This window comes from Halichoerus grypus, chromosome 5 (genome assembly GCF_964656455.1).
Source record: "Halichoerus grypus chromosome 5, mHalGry1.hap1.1, whole genome shotgun sequence".
NCBI lineage: Eukaryota > Metazoa > Chordata > Mammalia > Carnivora > Phocidae > Halichoerus > Halichoerus grypus.
In genome coordinates, this window is record NC_135716.1 from 60,037,900 (window position 1) to 60,057,871 (window position 19,972).

A 19,972-nucleotide genomic window follows, 5' to 3' on the forward strand; every position below is an offset into this window, starting at 1 on the left:
TCCGGGAGGTGGTGACTGATTGGGACGGAGGGGGACGCAGGGGGGTCATCTTGGCCCTATTTGATGTTGTGATTGCTGTCTTGGACGTGTGCTTGCGCTCGAAGCGCCAGTAATGGGAAACATTTGGGGAGCAGTCGGGGCAAGCAGATATTTGTATTTAGCGCTTTCTAGCCCCCGGAGTTCCTTGCTTTGGCCGAAAGTGAGTTGGTTGGTCCAAATCAAGGAGGCCAGTTAAAAGTAGTAGCAGATGAATTGGAGAGACCAACGACGGTGACACATTAATATTTCTAGGAATAATTAAGAAAGCAAGGAAAAAATAAACAGGAAATTAGGGAGAGGTGGGAATAATGCATACAGTATAAACAATTTTTATCGTTTTCTTTGTTAAGACCCACCCAACATTTTTGTTCTGGTGGCCACGCTGATGAATGCTAGCTCGGTAAGTCATCTCATAAAACTCAAAACCTCTTGAAAAGAATTGGGTGGGAGGAGGATTCAAGCCTGTAAAGAATTGTGAATTAATTATATATTCCAAAACATCGGTAGCAAGTATCTACTCAGCAAACAGGATGCCAACTATGAGTGAGAAGTGGAAGAATAATGTAGAAGCCGGATGTCCATGTAGAACAAGGAAGGCATTCTTCCATCCTGTGCAGAGACCCCAAGTGTCCTGTGTCTCAAGCTCTGAGCTGTTCATTCAGCCAACGCTGGGAAAGGGGCCATGTACCAAGCGTCTTGTTACATGGATAAAAATGGTTTCTGCCCTGAAGGAGCAGTGTGGTGGACAATTGTGACCTACTGTGACTACTAGGGGGAAATCATAGGCACACAAGGCTTCCTGGAGGAAAGGACTGGATGAGCCTTGAAAGCTATGTAGGAGACCGGGTGAAAGGTGCATCCTCTGGGCAGAGATTTGTTGGCATCAGGGGCATCTAGAAGTAGCCAGGAGTAGCTGCAGGTGAGTAGGAGGGACCTGGGATGCTGGAGAGATGCGCAGGGAAGGTAGCTGGGCCCAGATTGGGAAAGACTTAGATGTCAGACCAAATCAGACTAAATCAGACTTGTTCCCTGCTTTGGGGGAGAGCACAATCTAACAAGTTTCACAATTTGGAACATGTAAAGGCCTTGGAGAGCAGGCAGAGGACTGTGCTAATTAAGATAAATTACAAAATAGGAACTATGAAAAAAATCTATTAGTGGGATTATTTCCCCTATAAAAAAGTCAAAAGTGTTCACAAAAGGTAATCAAAGAGAGGGTAGAGAGGGAACACTACAATAACAATACTGTTTTACTATTATCTTAGTAACCTGAAAGGCAGCTTCTAAGTGTCCAATTAAGCAGTTGGCTTACATCATAATTTTTGGGTGTAAAAACTAGAGACAATTAAGCATATTGGATTATAGTTTTACGATCTTTCATCCTTTACAAAAATGCTTATCATCTGCTCAACATAAATTTACTGAACATGTACTATGTGTAGGATGCAATAATCTCTCTATCCTATTGAATGATATTAATGTCATTGTATAGATGAAGAAACAGGCTCAGAAAGGTTAAATTTTCCAAGATCACAGAGTTGATAAGTGTCAGAGTTACCAACTGCAACCCTTACCCTCCTACTCTAAGCCTTCAGTAGCCTTTTTCACCCTTTGATTCATCAGGACTAGCTCTGTTTTTGGATTTCTCCCCTTTATCTTTTCTATCAGTGACTTTATTTTTTTTAAGATTTTATTTATTTATTAGAGAGAGAGAGAGAGCATGTGAGAAAGAGTGAGAGAGAGAGAGAGAATGTGAGAAAGAGAGAGAGAGAGAGAGAGGGAGGGAGGGAGCAGGGGCAGAGGGAGAGAGAGAAGCAGACTCCCTGCTGAGCTGGGAGCCCAACGTGGTACTGGATCCCAGGACCCGGAGATTATGACCTGAGCTGAAGGCAGACGCTTAACTGACTGAGCCACCCAGGTGCCCCTCTATCAGTGACTTTAAAGTAGAAAGCTAAAGTAGTTGTTTTTAGGTTATCGTATTACACAAAGCTGGAATCTATTCATAAGTCATTCCTTGCAGCATCCTGAGTCAAAGAGAATCTTGATTGAGAGGCAGAAACTAACGAAATGAGGATTTCACAAGGATGAGTCAGTTCCTCAAATATAGAAGGATTGTGACTTGAAAATAGGTCATTTGCCGAAGAGTTTGAGTGTCCTTAAGCTCAGTCAATGCCAGTGGTGTTGGGATCCAGGGCCCCCTGGCCGACAGACATGTCCTGTGGAGGGAAATCAGAAAGTTAAGTAACTCATTTTTAAAAAGACATTTTGGGCCTAGAAAGGAGAGCCCTCAGGGGATATTATTAATCTTAAATGTTTCAAGAATGACTTTGTATAGGAGGGTATTGAAGTATATTTGTGTAGGGGAAAAACTGATGCTAGAGAGGGGGTTTTGATGGGTCTATTTCAGCTCAGTCTAAGGGAAAACCTCCTAAAAATTAAACCTTCCAGCTGTGAACCAAAAGACTTGCCATGCTGGTGAAATCTCTGTCCCCAGAAGTGTTCCTGCAGCAGCAGGCTGGCTATCTGTAAAGGATGTTTTCGGTGGCTCCACTCTCGATGGGAATTTGGATTCCACAACTTCCTTCTGTGGCCCCATCACAACATCTCATACCACCTATATTCCTGTACGTATGTCACCCATTAATTGTTTGCTCATGGAGTTGTGGGGAGGCAGATTTCTGAAACTTTTCTAGTGTTGCTGTAAAGTAAGTTATCCCTTGATTTTAAGGAAAGAGTGAAATTCATGAAGCCCTGAGTCAGTGCCTCTTTTCTGAGAGCTTAATGCTTTCTCCATTACTGTCTTTGTTTTCGGTGTTTTGGCTTCTGAAACTGCAGTCCCGCAATCTTATTCCATCAAGCAGTCCTTACTCTGGTCAAGAAGCAAGTAAAAGTAAGAGTCAGCATCCAGGAAATTAGGAAATTGCTTTGCTAAACTTTAGCTATGATTGTCAAGGGTAAAGGAGTAGTGTTGGAGCAGAGCAGGGAGGTGTTTATTCTCTAGTTTCTCCTAAACTGACACATGTAATATGCATTAATTCTAAGGTCGAATGATGAACTTGGATCCCCTGTACTAAATATGTTACTTAATGACCTGGATATTGAAGTCTATGCCTATATCCATGGCTAAAATTGCCTTCAAATTTTAGCAGAAATGGCATAAGAGTCTGAGAAATAAATCTTTCCATTTATTTTTTAGAAATAAACCTGCTTTTTCGGGGCGCCTGGATGGCTCAGTCATTAAGCGTCTGCCTTCGGCTCAGGTCATGATCCCAGCGTCCTGGGATCGAGCCCCGCGTCAGGCTCCCTGCTTAGCGGGAAGCCTGCTTCTCCCTCTCCCACTCCCCCTGCTTGTGTTCTCTCTCTGGCTGTGTCTCTCTCTGTCAAATAAATAAATAAAATCTTAAAAAAAAAAAAAAAGGAATAAACCAGCTTTTTAATTTTGACAGCTGAACTTTTTTTTAGGCTAAGCACAGACCAAGTACTTTATGAATCTGACTCGGGGTATTACTGAAAACCTGACCGCCATTCCACATTCTAATTTATCTTCAAAAATTAAAACCTTCAGGATCTATCATTTATTAACATGCCAATTGAACCTTAATATTAAAGAACATTGTATACTTTTTAATCCTCACCTCTTTTTTTTTTTTTTTTTTTAAGATTTTATTTATTTATTTGACAGAGAGAGACACAGCGAGAGCAGGAACACAAGCAGGGGGAGCGGGAGAGGGAGAAGCAGGCTTCCTGTGGAGCAGGGAGCCCGATGCGGGGCTCGATCCCAGGACCCTGGGATCATGACCTGAGCCGAAGGCAGACGCTTAACGACTGAGCCACCCAGCCACCCCTAATCCTCACCTCTTAAACCAAGGAGATGTTTTAAAGCCTCTTTTCACTTTAACACCTAAAAATGAACATTATTAATTGTTGGACCCATATGGTTATTAGAGAGTAGTGTTGGTAGGTAAATGGCTAGACAAAGATCAGCACTAATATCATCATGTTTGATTTGGAGGGGTAAGGGCAATTATATTATCAAAATGTTACTTCCTTGATGGTACTGGAAAAAAGAGGTTAACAACTAATAATAAATGTGAATTGTGGCACATTAAAAAAAAATCAACTTTATTAGTGTATAGTTCAGTGAGTTTTGATAATTATGTTCACCCATGTCACCACTACAATCAAGATCTAGCACTTCTAGTGCTCCAGAAAGTTCCTTCGTGCCCCTATACAGTCAATCAACCGCTCTCCACCCCCATCCTGGGCTCTGGTTCCAGGCAACCCCTGTCCTGCTTTTCATCCCTATGGGTGAGTTTTTGTGGTGTATTTTTTTTTTAAAGATCTTATTTATTTATTTGACAGAGAGAGAGACAGCAAGAGAGGGAACACAAGCAGGGGAAGTGGGGGACGGAGAAACAGGCTTCCCGCTGAGCAGGGAGCCCAATGCGGGGCTCGATCCCAGGACCCTGGGATCATGACCTGAGCCAAATGCAGACGCTTAACAACTGAGCCACCCAGGCGCCCCAAGGTTTTGTGGTGTATTTTTAACATCTTAGGAGGTATTCAATGGTAGAGCTACATAAAAGTAAAGGAGTTGATGTTTCATATCTCCTCTTTGTCTTTTGAATAAAGTGAGAATATTCATCACTTAGTTATAGTTATTTACTTAACTTAGCAGAAAACATAATCACTGAATGGTACCAGTGTAGTTTGCTACCAGTTATTCTAGACCTTGTTATTTTAAAACTGAAACTACAGTCTCTGTAGGCTGAGAAACTATTTCTATGATACACTGTATTATAAACTACACCTGTGGAGGACTGACGTACCCTACAACCAGTAGATGCAGCAAAATTAATATACCAGCCTGGTAAAATTTTAGATACATTTCTCATCTGTGATTATGTTTTAGATTATTTTATCTTGAATGCCTGCATTTGTTCATTACATATGAGATTTATAGGCCTGTGGTTCTCAAGCAATATGCTGGTTCTCAAGCAATATGCTACCACACACCACTGTTCCTCAAATCCCTCATGGGTGTTCCACCAATCATAATTAATGGGCAACATTTACTATTTCTATGCTTGAGTATAAAGCATTTTATGACAATGGCTGTCAGACTCAACCAACGGAGTCATGTGGCATGGTGATTCACCTTGCTGAAAGACAGGAGAAAGTGATCGGAATGGCAATAAAAGAGCCCATATTTATTGGAATGAGGTTTGACTTTTCATCTTGAGTCCATGGGAGCAGATTCTATTCAAAGAGCAATGTTGAGTGGAAGAAAGAGCAAGTGACCCATATGTGATAACCATGCATATTTTTATCAGCATGGTGATGGTCTACGTCAACAATTTAAGGCTTTCAAATGTCCAGCCATGGTTTTTATATTCAAAAGTTCTTCCATGAACAAAAAAAATTTGGTAACGTTTGATGTAGGGAGATTCATGAATGCTGTCAAGATCACAGGTTCTGTGGTAGTAATTTCATTGGAATATTCTTAAGATATGACTCTCATGTTTCATCCTTCTCCTAGGGTCAATGTTGTATGTAAGAGAGATCTGAATAAGTGAATTTGACCTCACTTTCTAAGAATTACTACTTTCAACTATCATACCTTTTGATCCTCTAATTGCAGTTTGGAATTTATCCTTAAAGCTTTTAAAAGAGGGAAAAGAACTTGATGAATGCAGATCTTGAAGTGTTATATGCTATAGTATAAGTGTGAAAAAAACCCAAATGTCCCACTTTATGGGAATATTGCCCTGATGAAATAGGAAGTACATGGAAATTAAAAATGATAAGTGTAGACCATAAAATACTTATGGAACAATGTTAAGAGAAACCAGAAAAATGGAAGCATGATGATTCACTATGATCATAGTGATTATAGTTTTGTAAAAGTAAGTTGGATTGATGGGATTATGGGTGTGTTCCTTTAGAGTTTTCTTAATATTGTTCATGTACTAAGTGCTGCATTAAAATACTGTGTAGGTCTACTGCTCTTGAAAACATAGTTTGAATTGAACTTTAGTTACTGAATAAACACATGCCATTAATTTTCCTAATTCACATCAGCTCATTTGATTGTCCCCTTGCCTTCCATTCTTCATCTGAAGTTAGGAGGAAATTGCATATGGTGGAAGCAGAAATCTGGTCATATTCATGTAGAAATTCTATAATGAATAGATAGGCTTCATACTTAAAACTTTAAAACAGCAGTACCAGTAAATCAGTGAAATGGCTATAAAAGCAAATTGTTGTAGACATTTATTTCTGTAGAAACTTTATCTCCAGCTGTAGAAGACTTTTCACCAATGTAGAGCTGAACTTGGTTTTTCATTAATGGTTTCAGTGGTTGGGATGTGCTCCTTAACAATCTAAGAGCTCGTTGAGTATCTGGTTTCCGAATCTCATTCACCTGAGTATGCCCAATCTCTGTTTTCCTTGCTATAACCAAATTTCTTAGGAAGGTGAGCAACGCAAAAATGAGGTGGCAGTGCCACACGGCATCTTGTGGCTTTGAGAGCCATGGAATGGTGAGTTGCGTAGGTCCCTGGAGGACATTCACCCAGTGGTTCATTTCACTGCAGGCTTCTGTTTGTAAATTTTCTTAAAGACCCCTTGATTTGATATGTTTATTCAATCTGTAGTTGTAGTCTTCTGGGGACATACTTCAGAATAGCCCTTTTCTTTTCTATAAAGCAATGTTCAACCACCAGTTTCCTTCTGCTTCTCAGGAATGTTAGAAAACTCAACACTTGGTGAGAAAGCAAAGATTAAAGTGATGGTGTGTTGTAATGAAAATACTCTTTCATCCAAGGAGCCACAAGTTATTAACAGTGTCTGATGGGTCTCTGGTTCATTAGAGGTGACTTATGTGTCATCTAAAATATAACCCATTTTTCAAAACCAGCAGGAAAAATTAAAATATAGATGATGCATAAAATTTTTAAAAATACTATTTTCTTCCCAATCATATTAGTCTCTACCTTATTTTTTTCAATCTAGAAGGTTTGTCCCACGAGCCTGCCTGACTAGACCCTTTCTCTATCTGTTTCATGCCTCTGTAATTTATACTTATGCCAAGTTAACTTCTCCCAATATTTTGTTTTGACAATGGCCAGGAAGTTTGTGATGATCCAGAACTAAGGTAAAACAAGATGATGTTTACGTGTAAGATGAGGTGCTATTGCTTATTTTATCAACCACCTGGCTTTTGCTGATGGATAGAAATGAATGGAAAGGACCTATGTAGACTGAATATGGATTTTACTGAACCCAGGAAATTTTAGGTTCAGAGCTATTGAGTATTTTTCTTTTCAGCAGCAAGGGCTGTTCATAGACGTGGGGAGAAAAATTGACATCCCAGGGAAAGTTTAAATTATAGCAGGAATGCACAGAATAGATTTTTCGCCTCACATGCGTTAAAGTTGCTGTATTTAGAACTATTCCGTGCTTTAAAAAGTAACAAGCTTGGGGGCACCTGGGTGGCTCAGTCGTTAAGCGTCTGCCTTTGGCTCGGGTCATGGTCCCGGGGTCCTGGGATCGAGCCCCGCATCGGGCTCCCTGCTCAGCCAGGAGACTGCTTCTCCCTCTCCCGCTCCCCCTGCTTGGGTTCCCTCTCTAGCTGTCTCTCTCTCTGTGTCAAGTAAATAAATAAATAAATCTTAAAAAAAAAAAGTAATAAGCTTGTTATTTGCCATAGGGCCAAAATGTCACCTCCAAAAAAAAAAAAATAGTAAAAAAAGAAAAACAAAAAAAATACAAAATGAAAAAAAAAATAGAAAAAAACAAACAACAACAAAATGTGACCTCCAAGTATCACTTAACTCTACTGGTATAATTATAATGTCATCACTGGGGGCCCAATTTCGTAATGCATCTGGGCCCCCAAAGGAAATTTCGTATGACTGTGGTATTTGTCAGATTGAGTCTCAATTTGATGCTTTCTGATGAGTCTGTTTTATCAGTGTATATGTCTAACATTTATTTGCTATTGTCTATTTGCTAGTACATGTACGCTAATTTTAGTCTCTTCCTACCCCACACCCCCAAGAGTGGCAAATCGAAAGGAAGTTCCTAAGGCTTCCATTACTCCCGTGTCCAGTGAGTCCACCTACCAAAGTTAGCTTTTCAGTGGTGTTTCATCGACAGTCCAGGGGGTTGGACCGAAGGAGGCATAGTCCCCTCAGATGTTGAAAAGACCAAACGGGGCCAGTACTCCTTGTTTCCTTCTTGCCCAGCATGCCTCCCACTCTCCCTCTTGCTGAGCAGAACCACCTGCATGATTCTGCTCAAGACCACATGCCCAGGCCAGCAGAGCGCAACACCGCCCTGAACTGTGAGTGCCTGTCTTCTGTGAGCTGCAGTGGCCTTGGAAGGGGCTGATTACCACTTTCTGCCCTGGGAGAGCATTTTGCTCAGGTGGCCTCGTGTAGCTAGCCAATAGGAAGAGTCGAATCATATTTAAATATATGCCCAGCTGTGCAGCTGTTTCTCGCTATTTTGTTCAGTTGATCTTTTCTTCCTACTTAAGGAGTTGTTGAAATACATTTCAGAAAGAGGCTTCCAGGCTTTTCCTCTGTGCTCAGAGTGGATAACTGACTCCAGAATGATGACATTGGCCAGCAGAAATCCAGGCTGTCTCTCAGTCCCTTGTCTTTTGATCAGGGAACCTTACACTTCAGTGGCTACAGAGCAATGGCCTTCCATGGTGTGTAACTCCAGGGGGCACCCCTCTTATGGAGGATGCCGTAATAGTTGACTCAGGAGCGGGTAAGTAAAGGATTTGGCCTTTTGTGGTAAATGCACCTGGCTTTGGCAAGGTGAGTGCTGGGGGTGGCTGTGTGAATGGGTATCCAACCGCCACCAGACTCATGGTGCCCTGTCCTTGTAGGGAGACCTCTGATATCAAGACATCTGCCTCTGGTGCTCCACAAATCTCCTAAAGCAAATCTCAACCCACTGATCCTTCCATCAGTGTGCATCTGCCCTCACCATTCTGTATCTAGATGAGCCTCCTTGAACATTCCTCTATTCCTTCTTTTCTAGGAAGCACTCCTTGGTTTAAATGAAGTCCCTGAGAATTTCACCTCTGAGTACTCCATATGTGTTTATGTGTAGGTCTAAACAGTTTTATGAATAGCTACTCTCTATGTGTGCCGTAAGTAGGTAAATAGGTAGGTAGGTAGATAGATATGAATCAAGTAACCTGTTTTTCCTTGAGCCTGTTTCTTAGGTACTTGAAACAAATGTTCAGGACCAGAAATTTGAAGGATATTTTTAAAGTTGATTGAATGATAGCACCACCATTTACCTGTCCACCTACTTCTGACTCAAGAGTTCACCTGTATTAAAAAATTGCCATGCATCGATAACACTCATTCATTCATTCATTCTGAATATATAATGAGTGCCATATGTGCCCTGAACAAGAGAGTAAGGCATGGGCCTAGCCCTCATGGAGCTGCAGTCTAGTGGGGGAGACAGGTAGAGAAATAATTACAGTCCCATTAGGTAAGTGCTATAATGGGGGCAGGCTTATTTATAAACCATGAAAGATCAAGTCCAGCAAAGGAATTAAGGGTTTACTAAAGCCAGGCTCCTAAATATCAGTAGACCCAGTCATGGCATCTATTGCATGGTTTGGATTGACATGTAGAAATCTGGAAACAACTATGCTGATTTAGCAAGCAGTGGAGGATTTGTAAATAAAGTCCATGGCTCTCTGTGATTTTTTGATTTTTGAGTGGTAGTCTTTCTCAGTGGAGACATCTATCTGAAGTAGATGAATGCTGACTCTTTTGACTTCTCAATAAGCTCAGTCTTTTCTTTTTTAGCCCAGGAAACAATAACAAATACAGCATTTGGTACAGAAGAGTTTCATCTTCAGAAGAAATAAAATTACAAATGAAATACCTTTCATGCTCATGTAACTTGACCATTCCTAATACCTTAAACTGTTCAGTAAGTTCAATATGGAAATATGGCAAAGAAACACATGGGAAATAATCCTGGAATATCAAATATACAGATTTTGATTGAAACATGTTCTCAGGACAGGTATGGAGAGGATGGGAGTTTAGGGGAAATCAGAGGGGGCTTTGTCTTGGGCCTGCTCCCTTCTGTGAGGAATGAGACTGGGCTTTGTCTCGCCATATATAGGTGCACTGTGGGCAATTCGCATGAAAACACTTTGTAAACTGTAAAGTGTTTGACCAAGGTAAGGCAGGATTATTATTATAATTTTTAAAAGTTGCCTTATCGCCTAGAAAATTTAATGTGCCTCAAGAGAGGAACTCAAGCAATGAAAAAAGTCTAGTTTCTATAATATATCTTCCTTGATTATGCAAGGAATCCTCTAGAAGCAGTGATGGGGTGATTTTAAGATTCAGTTCTGAAATTTTGAGCAATTTGAAATAGAGTACTATATTGTGTTTTCTTGGTTTAGCAGACCGGAAATATATCCACAGGATTTTTATTTACTCATAACCTGAAATTAAAAAATGGTTTCTTGTGAAAATTACAAAAGCACTGTGTTCTCATAAGTATTCTCAAAATTTGGGGACTCAAAATTTACGAGTCTTATGTTGTATAAGAAGCATCACCTTTGTGTTGACGGTGGATAAGGCATGTATTTTCCAGCATTGATAATTGTGAGTGAAACAAACATAAATGAGAATGACTCCAGCATTTCAAAATTACATCCCAAATCGTCCAAGCTTGGGATCTTTTACCTGAAGATTATGTGTGCAAATGCATTCATTCATTAACTTATACATATAAAATATAAGCCTGTAAGATATCATCCAATTGAAATCTCGCATTTCATAGATAGTAAAACTGAGGCTCAGAGGGATTAAATTATTTACCTCAGATCATTCAACTAGTTAGTGGCAGAGTAAGAACCCGAATTCAGATCTCTTGACTTCTAGTGTAGTGGTTTTCCTACCATGCTAACACGCAGAGGTTCAAGTACTTTTACAAAAAGTAATACTGAAGTTAGACTATTGCATACTCAGGGAGCCTGGATAGCTCATTGGTTAAACATCCGACTCTTGGTTTTGGCTCTGGTCATGGTCTCAGGGTTGTGAGATGGATCCCCGAGTTAGCTCTGTGCTGGGTGTGGAACCTACTTAAAATTCTCTCCTCCTCCCTCTTCTCTGCCCCTCATGTGCACTCTCTCTCAAAAAAAAAAAAAAAAAAGAAAAGAAAAGAAAAGAAAAAAGACTACTACATATTCTCTGTTCTGTAATTTTGTCTTGGGTGATATTAAGATCATGTCAGTTTTTTTTTTCTTAAAATTCCATAATATTTAAATATCTGTGTTGGAGTTGATGTGAGGCACGTAGAAAAATGTCTAAGTTGCCAAGCCCAAGTAAGAGAACCTGAGAGTCTCTTTTGTGTTCCTCATTTGAGTATGAGCATGAAAATCAATTCAGAAAGATAGGAAATGAGAATGGGCAGCCAGATGACTATGTTATTTTTTTTGAAGGTAGCTAACTGCAGAATATATTTCAACATACTATATTTATTGTCCACATCTTGAAGCATCCCCAAAGCCCATTCTTCTCAAAGGTGTTGAGTCTCTGAAGGTTCAGAATTGATCAGCCGTGAAACTGTGACCTAATGTAAACTTGCTAAGAAATAGTATAATAATATCCTTGCCCTGAGGGTAAAACACTCAACTCTAGATTTGCTCTTTTATCCTCACTCAGACTACAATCATATCTCTTTGTTACTATTTCCTCTTCGCATTATGGTACAATTGACGTTGATAAATAGCTTGGAGAAACTGAATTCAAAAAGAAAAAAAAAACCCTTGTACTGTTGGCTCAAAAATAATGTGTGTAGAAAGCCCTCTAGCTGGCCTCTCCATTCTTTTTTTTCTCGGGCTGCAGCTGCTGACAGCAGACACACTGAGCTATAATTTGGCCACATTTGGCTCATGTAAATTGTGATAAACAGTGAGCCCATAATATTTATTTTAGAGATTCATTCAGTGAAGGTAAGCATTCTTGACTTGTGTATACATGCAAGCAAATGGAAAGCTGCAGATGCAAAGATCAGTTCTTGATTTCATGCCACACAATTAATACGGCTGCTTGATGCTCTATTCTTCACAGGTGCAGGGGTGTTGGGACCGTTTGAAGAAGTGTGTAGCTAATAGCCCATATATAATTCAGAAGAAAAAGTCTTCAATGGAAGACCCCCAGGGGATAAATGGACAGTCTGTAAGTAAACAGAATGTCAATCCAAAGGAAAGAGTTATTACTTTTAAAATTGAAATTACTATTTTTGTTGTAACCTGAGTGTCTGGAAATTCCTCAAAAGCTCTGTACCAATTTTTAATGATTTTAGAAGTTATGAATTAAGTAGTACACTATTTAATCAGCTTAACCTAATCTATATCTATCTTAGAGATATCGGTTATCAAAAGTAGAGTTCTAGAAGAAAAACGCCAACCTTCAGTATGACTTAATTACACCAATATGAATAATGTAGTTTTAAGGCTTACATTTTCCTTTGCCTCTGGGAAAACATATAGTTGTCTCATAAAACTTGAAATTAATGTCTAAGTTTTGGATTGCCTTGTGTGTATTTATTTTATGAATACGTGTGTGTGTGTGTGCATCTTTCAAATGTATATTTAGTGTTACTTTGCCAGTTTGATAAACTCTTGAATGCGTTTTAAGTTAAGGAGAACCTGAGGTTCTTAGGTTTTATTTCTTTTGTTTATCTTGTGAGCAGAAGAGAAAGGATTCAGAAATTTTCCTCAGGTTCTTATCAGGAAGAAAGCAAGCTTCCTTTGGCTCATTAACAAATATTCCCAACTAGAGGTAACCTTATAAATAACTTTTGGGGTATTTATAACTTGAATAAGGCAATGGATATTAATTTTTAAAGAGCACGTGTCAGTAAGTTAAAGTTGTTATGGAAAATGCCCACGGCAATATTTGGGGTGGCATACGTGACTTTGTCTTTTAGGTTCTCTGATCAGATATGATGCTTTAAACCTGTTGTTTCATAGCTCAGCTGTGTCCACGGTAGAATTATTACAAACCTGAAGTGTGATCTTTAGTAATGGGGTTGTGGTTCCTGTAAATGTGTCTTTTACAAGACCTGTTGGTGTTATACAATAAGCAGTAACTGCTAATGGTTAAGGATTTTAATAACAAAGGGTCAAGTGCTATCAGAGTACTTTTGTAGTCACCCTGTATGCAATTACAGGGTGTATTTTTATGGATCTCCTCAGTCATCTTGTGAGGGAATTCACAGGAGCACTTCAAGATCATTCCATAAGGGGTAGCTTTTAGCCTAAACAGGCAAAGGACCCTTAACCCATTTAGTTTGTTTGTTCTTTTAAATTCCTGTAATGGGCGTGGTGTATTCGATTTTATTATTATGTTAAAAATATATTTTTTTTGTTAAAAATATTTTTGTAGTGCATATGAAATAAATGAAAAATTTAACTCACTAATAACTTCCTACTTATTGCCCTCTTTCATGTGACTTTTCTCTTTAGGTTGATGTAAACTGATATGTTGGAGACTCACTAGGAAATTTAACAGTATTTGCAAATAAATGCTGATAATATTTCTTTTAATATTTTAAATTATGCAAATTATAATTTAAGAATTAAGAAATTAAGATCTGAGACTAACATTTAAAGAAAGAGGTAAAGAATATGATTAAAGATGTTTTTTTTTGCGCGGGAGCATGGGTGGCTCAGTTGGGTTAAATGTCAGACTCTTGATTTGTGCTCAGGTCATGATCTTGGGGTCCTGAGATGAGACCCGCCATGGGCTCCAAGCTCAGGGTGGAGAGTCTCTCCCCTTCTGCCCTTCCCCCCTCTGCCCATGTACACTCTCTCTCTAATTAAAAAATAAATAAATAAGTAGATAAAATGGGGTTTTTTTTGCATATCATAACAGTTGTGTTTATGGGGCAATCTCATTACATATCTTTTTGAGGTTTTCTTTCCTTTTTTGCCACGTTAGAGTGAAACAGTTTTGTTCTTGAAAGCTTTCTGGCTAGCTCAGCGGTCGCAAACCAGGTGGGATGTTTCTCACGGGCAAACCGCGTGGCCCTGGAGAAGCGATTCCTAGCGATTTGGCTCCTGCCGGCTCCGCCCCTGTCAATGGCTTGAGTCTTTTCAGAGACCCTGTGCAGAGGCTTGGGGTGGGCTCCCCTCCAGGCTCCCTTCCTCTCACTCTCAGGTTCCCTCGTTTCCTCAGGAACGTGGGTGTCCTGGGCACGCTTCGCAGGCGCCCACACGAGCTGTGCCTTTCCACAATGTCAGCTTTATTCAAATAAAGCCACGTTAATCACAATTCTAAAGCGGGTTCAGGATTCCAAGCTCCGTGACCTTTCACCAGGGGATTGAACTTGGCTTCTTACACAGCCCCCGGAGCAGGACAGAAGACAAACCATACAACAGACATGATAACAGAGGGCGCAGGAAGTGAAGGAACCAAACGCGAAGTCAGTCTGTGGGCGCGCAGTTGAGACGAGGCCTCGGTCGGGTCCGGGTGCGCTCTCGGCACTCCGTGCTTCGGTTGTTCAAGCAGCGAAGGATCTCAGTTCTGGTCGGAGATCGGCCGGGCAGAGCCTTCTGCGGCAGCTGCCTGTTTTTAAGCGGTCAGACATAGAGGGTTCACGTCTGAAGAGTCTGACAGTTTGCTACAAAAATTCTCCCCTTTTGAATCGGTCTTGGGCCCCTGCAGACCTCCTCTGGTTGCTTGTTACCAGTTCTGGGGAGTCAGCTGATGCTGGTCCCGGCGAGATCTCCTAGCTGCATACCTTAACGACTCGCCCCAAAGCTTGACATGAGGCACTCCATTGTGCACCCTACAGTGCGGAACAGACTCAAGATGGGAAGAGGACCTAGAACATAGCTGAAAACAGTCATGTACCTCAGGAAAGGAAGAGGATCAAAAGCAGACCAAGAGCAGTACCAGGAAGAGCTCACACTCCCAAACATGAACTGAACTTCCCCTTGCTCGGCATGGTCACCCTTCAAAGTTTTTTGTAGAATAAGTTTCAACAATCTTCAGAGCAAACACAAGAGCACGTTGTACCCCACACTGTACCTGTGTCAACATTATCAACATGCTGCCATTCTCATTTCATCTTCTTTCATTCACTTTCCATGCCACCACGGAGAGATGGCTATTCTTTTATAGCTTTTTTTTTTTAAGATAAAATTTACATACACTGAAAGACACAAATCTCAACTGTACAGTTTTGACAAATGAAAATACCCACATAATCCATATCCTACAACAAATTAGAACATTTCCATCTCCCCAGAAAGTTCTCACCCAAAACTTTCTCACGCAATACTTCCCTAGTACCCATCCCCCACCCAAGTCAACCACCCTTCCAATGGTTTTCACCTTTGATCAGTTTTGCCTGTTCCAAAAGATCGTATACATTGAATCCTCCAGCATGTTTACTTTTGTTTCTGCCTTCTTTCATTTAGCATTAGGCTTGTGAGAGTAGTCAGTGTGGTTGCATGTATCAGTAATTTTTTTTTTTTTTTTTTTTTTGCCAAGTAGTATTTCTCAGTACACATTCTTTTTATACAGTATGAAATATGTTCTATGCGTTTCTCTGGGAACCTCAATTTCTGCATCTATAACATGAGGAGACAGAACTCCATTTAGCCTAGTGTCCTTTTCAGCTTTATTTTTGTAATTCTTAATTTCTTCTCTATAGACCTTTGCTCACAGAATTACCTCGGCTAATGGTCCATTCTGGATAGTGTGTCTTCTATTAAGACTTCATACTTGTTTCTCTAAGCATATTTCTGATAGGAGTAGGAGTTTTAGTTCCCTCATCAGAGAAATGGTATTTTTTTTTTTAAAAAAGCTTCTTGAGAAGTTTTGCACACAGCACCAGTTTTTAAAACTTATCTGTAATGCTCACCACGTGCAGTCATCAACATAATATTATGAATCTCTATTGCCTTTGTAAATAATGATTCTTTCTCAGGTCTCAGTGGTTCTTTCTTTACTCCCTAGATAAAAAGATATGTGACTAGGTGGGAGAAGAGACAGCAGAGCCTCTTCATTCCTTCCTTGAAGCCCAGACATCTGGGCTGGGCAGGAGGCTAACGAGAGGGCCACCCGTGTCCTTTTAGCTCCTTGACAGCTGTGAGCCCAGAGGGTCTCTGTGTGTGAGAGGCTGAGAAGAAATCCCAAGGCTTTCAGCGGGCAGTGAAGTGGGAATGCTCTTACTCTTGGTGCTGCCATGCAATGTGAGATTTGAAGCTAAGTTCTGAGGTGGCCTGTGACTCTTTGAGGGAGAGAAAATGAAGATTTGAACATCAGAAAGTATAATATTCCTATAATTTAGCCTCTTGACCCTCAAGGTGCTTTGAAAATGAATCTATCATGTGACAAGGGACTATGGGCAGAGGTCAGGAGCTTTTCATTTTGATCCTAGACAGACATAGCACTGGGCGAAAATGTTACATTGTAAGTCCCACCTTTCTTATTCTGGAATGTTCTGTGTGTGTGCTTTCCACATCTAGAAAGAAGTAGCTTATGTGATTTTGTAAGTTTTGTCCACTCTTTAGTTTGCCTCATGAGGACAGAAAGGAGAGGAGGAGGTTTCTGGGGCTTTCCTTCATAATTCTGGCCACTCCTCTATCACCTCTTGAGGAGGACCCATTCGAGGAGCACAGCTCCACTGTCTCTCAGTAGAGCCAAGATTGGCCCTCTCTGAGGTAAACACCTCTGAAACACAAACATCAAAGAGCCAGGCAATGGCTATGTCTTTCAATTTCTTTAGTGTATGAGGATTTCTGGAAGGAAATCACGTCAAGATAAGAAAAGCATCTGCTAGCTCTTTGGGGAAAAAAGGGAATTAAAAAAATATATCACTGTATTTTTCTTATGAAGTTGTGAGGCCAGCAGTTAAAAACCCACCATGCAATCACCTGACCCTTGTATCTGATTTAGACAGAGAGCCTGGTATCTTGAAAACCAAGATTCGGAGTCAGAAGACCTGGTTTTAACTGTTACTAGTTGTATGACCTGGGGCAGATTTCCTAGCATCTGTCCCTTCAACAGTAAAACAGAGATGATAATATTTACCTTCTTCTCTTTAAAATTGCAATTTTGTAGGTAAGTGGGATCATGTATTTTAAAGTTCTTTGAAAACTGAAAAGTGCAGTATAACTCTAATGCACTTTTATTGGAAATATCTCCAGAAAAGTGTGGTCACGGATAACAAATTATCTGGCCACCTGCAAGTTTGCAATAAAATTTTAAAAATGCAACCATCATACCAGTGCCAGTAATAAGCACTAACACTACATATGTTTGGTCATGGTGTTGTCAGCTGTGGGGGAAATCAGGTCTCCTGAGACTCTTCTAGAGAAAAATTTTATTGTAAATACTACATTGTTAACTTGCTTATATTACAAAAATTTCAAATGATGGTATTCTAAAGCTTTTTGGAATAAAACTATTTTAAGGTGCCATTGTATTCTCGTAACTATACCTCTTATGTCTTAAATTATGGTAAATTTGAAACGCTAACTCCAGCTTTTGCTGAGATGCTGGATTTTGCAAGAAAACCATTAAATAAAATATGTATGGACCTTATTCCTGTACTTGAAGATTCTAAAAAGGAAAAGTGACTTTTAACCAAAATGGAAAAATGAAATATTTATTTTATTAACAGAGAGGCACACTGTTTAACAGATGTTTCTAAAAGTAGTTATCCCATCCATATGTGTAAGCCAAATTAACTGGGAAATTATAAATTAAATCAGGATTTCATTTATGCAGCTTCACCATGAATGAGAGGTTTTATATACATGAAATTTTTAAGTAACTTACATTTAAAAATATAGAATTCACTGGTTTTCAATTTCTTTTTTTTTTAAGTGTATTTGTTATTTGTTTCTTCAGGTTGCTATAACAAACTACCATAAAGTAGGGGGCATAAAACAACAGAAATAAATCGTCTTACACTTCCGGAGGCTAGATGTAGAAAATCAAGATGTTGGCAGGGCTCCCTCGGAAACCCGGAAAGGACTTCTTGCTTGCTCCTCCGGAGCTTCTGGCGGTCTGCTAACAATCCTTGTCATTCCTTGGCTTGTAGCTGCAGCATTTTGACCTCTGCCACATGGTCACATGGCATTCACCCCATTTATGTCTGGGTCTCGGCTTCTCTTTTTATAAGGATAATAGTTATATTGGGATAGAGCCCAACCTAAATGACTTCATCTTAACTTGATATTTGCGAAGACCCTATTTCCAAATAAGGTCACATTCACAGACACTGGGAATTAGCACTTTAACAGACTTTTTTTGGGGGGGGCGATACAAATCAACACATAACAAAGTCCAGTAAAAATGTGAGACCTAAAATAAAACCTTATCTTTGCCTACCCATCCCGCCTCGCATCTCTGAATAACTCTGGTTTTTTGGTCTAAAGTGGTGGAGTCACCCTGAGCTGGCTTAAGCAAACAAAAGGGAAGTCTGAAAGAAAGGAAGGAACCAGGGAATCCAGGCAGTTTTCTTTCTGTTTTTCTCTGCACATTTTCTTCAGTCCTCTCTCTCTTTATGGTCTGGTTTTGTCTGCTTCCCTTGTACCTTCTCTGGCTTACTGGCCCATCCACCATGCAGAAAGGGAGGCTCTGATTGGTCCTGCCTGGGTCATGGTTCTGTGGTGGGTGGAGCAGGGAGCTGCAGCAGAAATGGCGATTCCCAGATGAGGGGGCTGGGCAGACCACCCAACAGGTGCCTCCTCTGGCCCTTCAAGAAACTTCCTCAATGGAGGCACCAGTTTGAAACCATAGGTCTAGTCCTACCTCAACATCTTATAGAGGGAGAGATACAGCCGTGATGTGCCATCACCTACATTCTAATCATGTTGATGGGAATATCTAATAGTGACTAATCCTTTCCTGATGACTTAAGTTTCTTTTTACAACTATCAGCTGTAATCTGCATCCCTAATATCCTAGTTTTTCTTCTCTCCCTTGACCTGAGAGTGGTGATGTTTAGCCTTTTCAGTCGTAGAGCCTAGAGCTGGGGCAGAACTGGTTGGGAGGGGTGCACAGCAAATACATATTAACTTCCAAGTTAACCAAGAAAACCCTGACATGGAATCAGAATACCTGGTTTTGCATCACAGCTCAAGTATGGGGCCTTGGGAAAGTTATTTCAATTCTTCTTAGCCTCAATTTTGTTTTTATACTAGAGATAATAAGATCTATATTGCTGGGTATCTGTGATGAAGAAATAAGATTGAGTATGCCAAGGCACTGGGTAAACTGTAAAACAATATATACACCACTCGTGCCAAGCCCTGTGGGGCATCTTTCCCAAGGCACAGGACATTTTGAGTCGGATATGTCTTTGCTCCGTCCTTGGGGCAAGTTTTTAACCCTCTCTCAGCTTCAGTGCTTCCTCGTTTGTAAAGTGGGGAAAGTGATACCTTCCTTGCATGGTTGTATGGTTCGAAATATCATATGAAAGATATCTAGCGGCTAAGATCAGTTTCTGGAGTCCCACTCCTGGGGTTCAGATTTGAGCTGTGTTACTCACGTGCTGCATGACACTGGGCCTGTCTGCGTGCCTCCCGTGGGCCATTTTCCTGGTCTGTAAACGGGGATGAAGGTCATAACTTACACCACAGGGTTGGTGTGAAGATTGAATGCGATTATTTCCGTGAGAATGCTATGTCAGTGTTTTCTGTTGTCACTAACCTCATCTCCAACATGTCAGGCATGCATAGGGTAAGCGCTTCAAAAACTTAACTTGTTATTTAATTAAAATGGATTTGATTGGGGAGGATGAGGTACTACCTCTTAATTTAATGGTAATGGACACACATTCACAGGGTTAAGATGAGGTGATGACTCGGGATGTCAGACCATGCTGGAAGGAATTAGGCACATTTTTT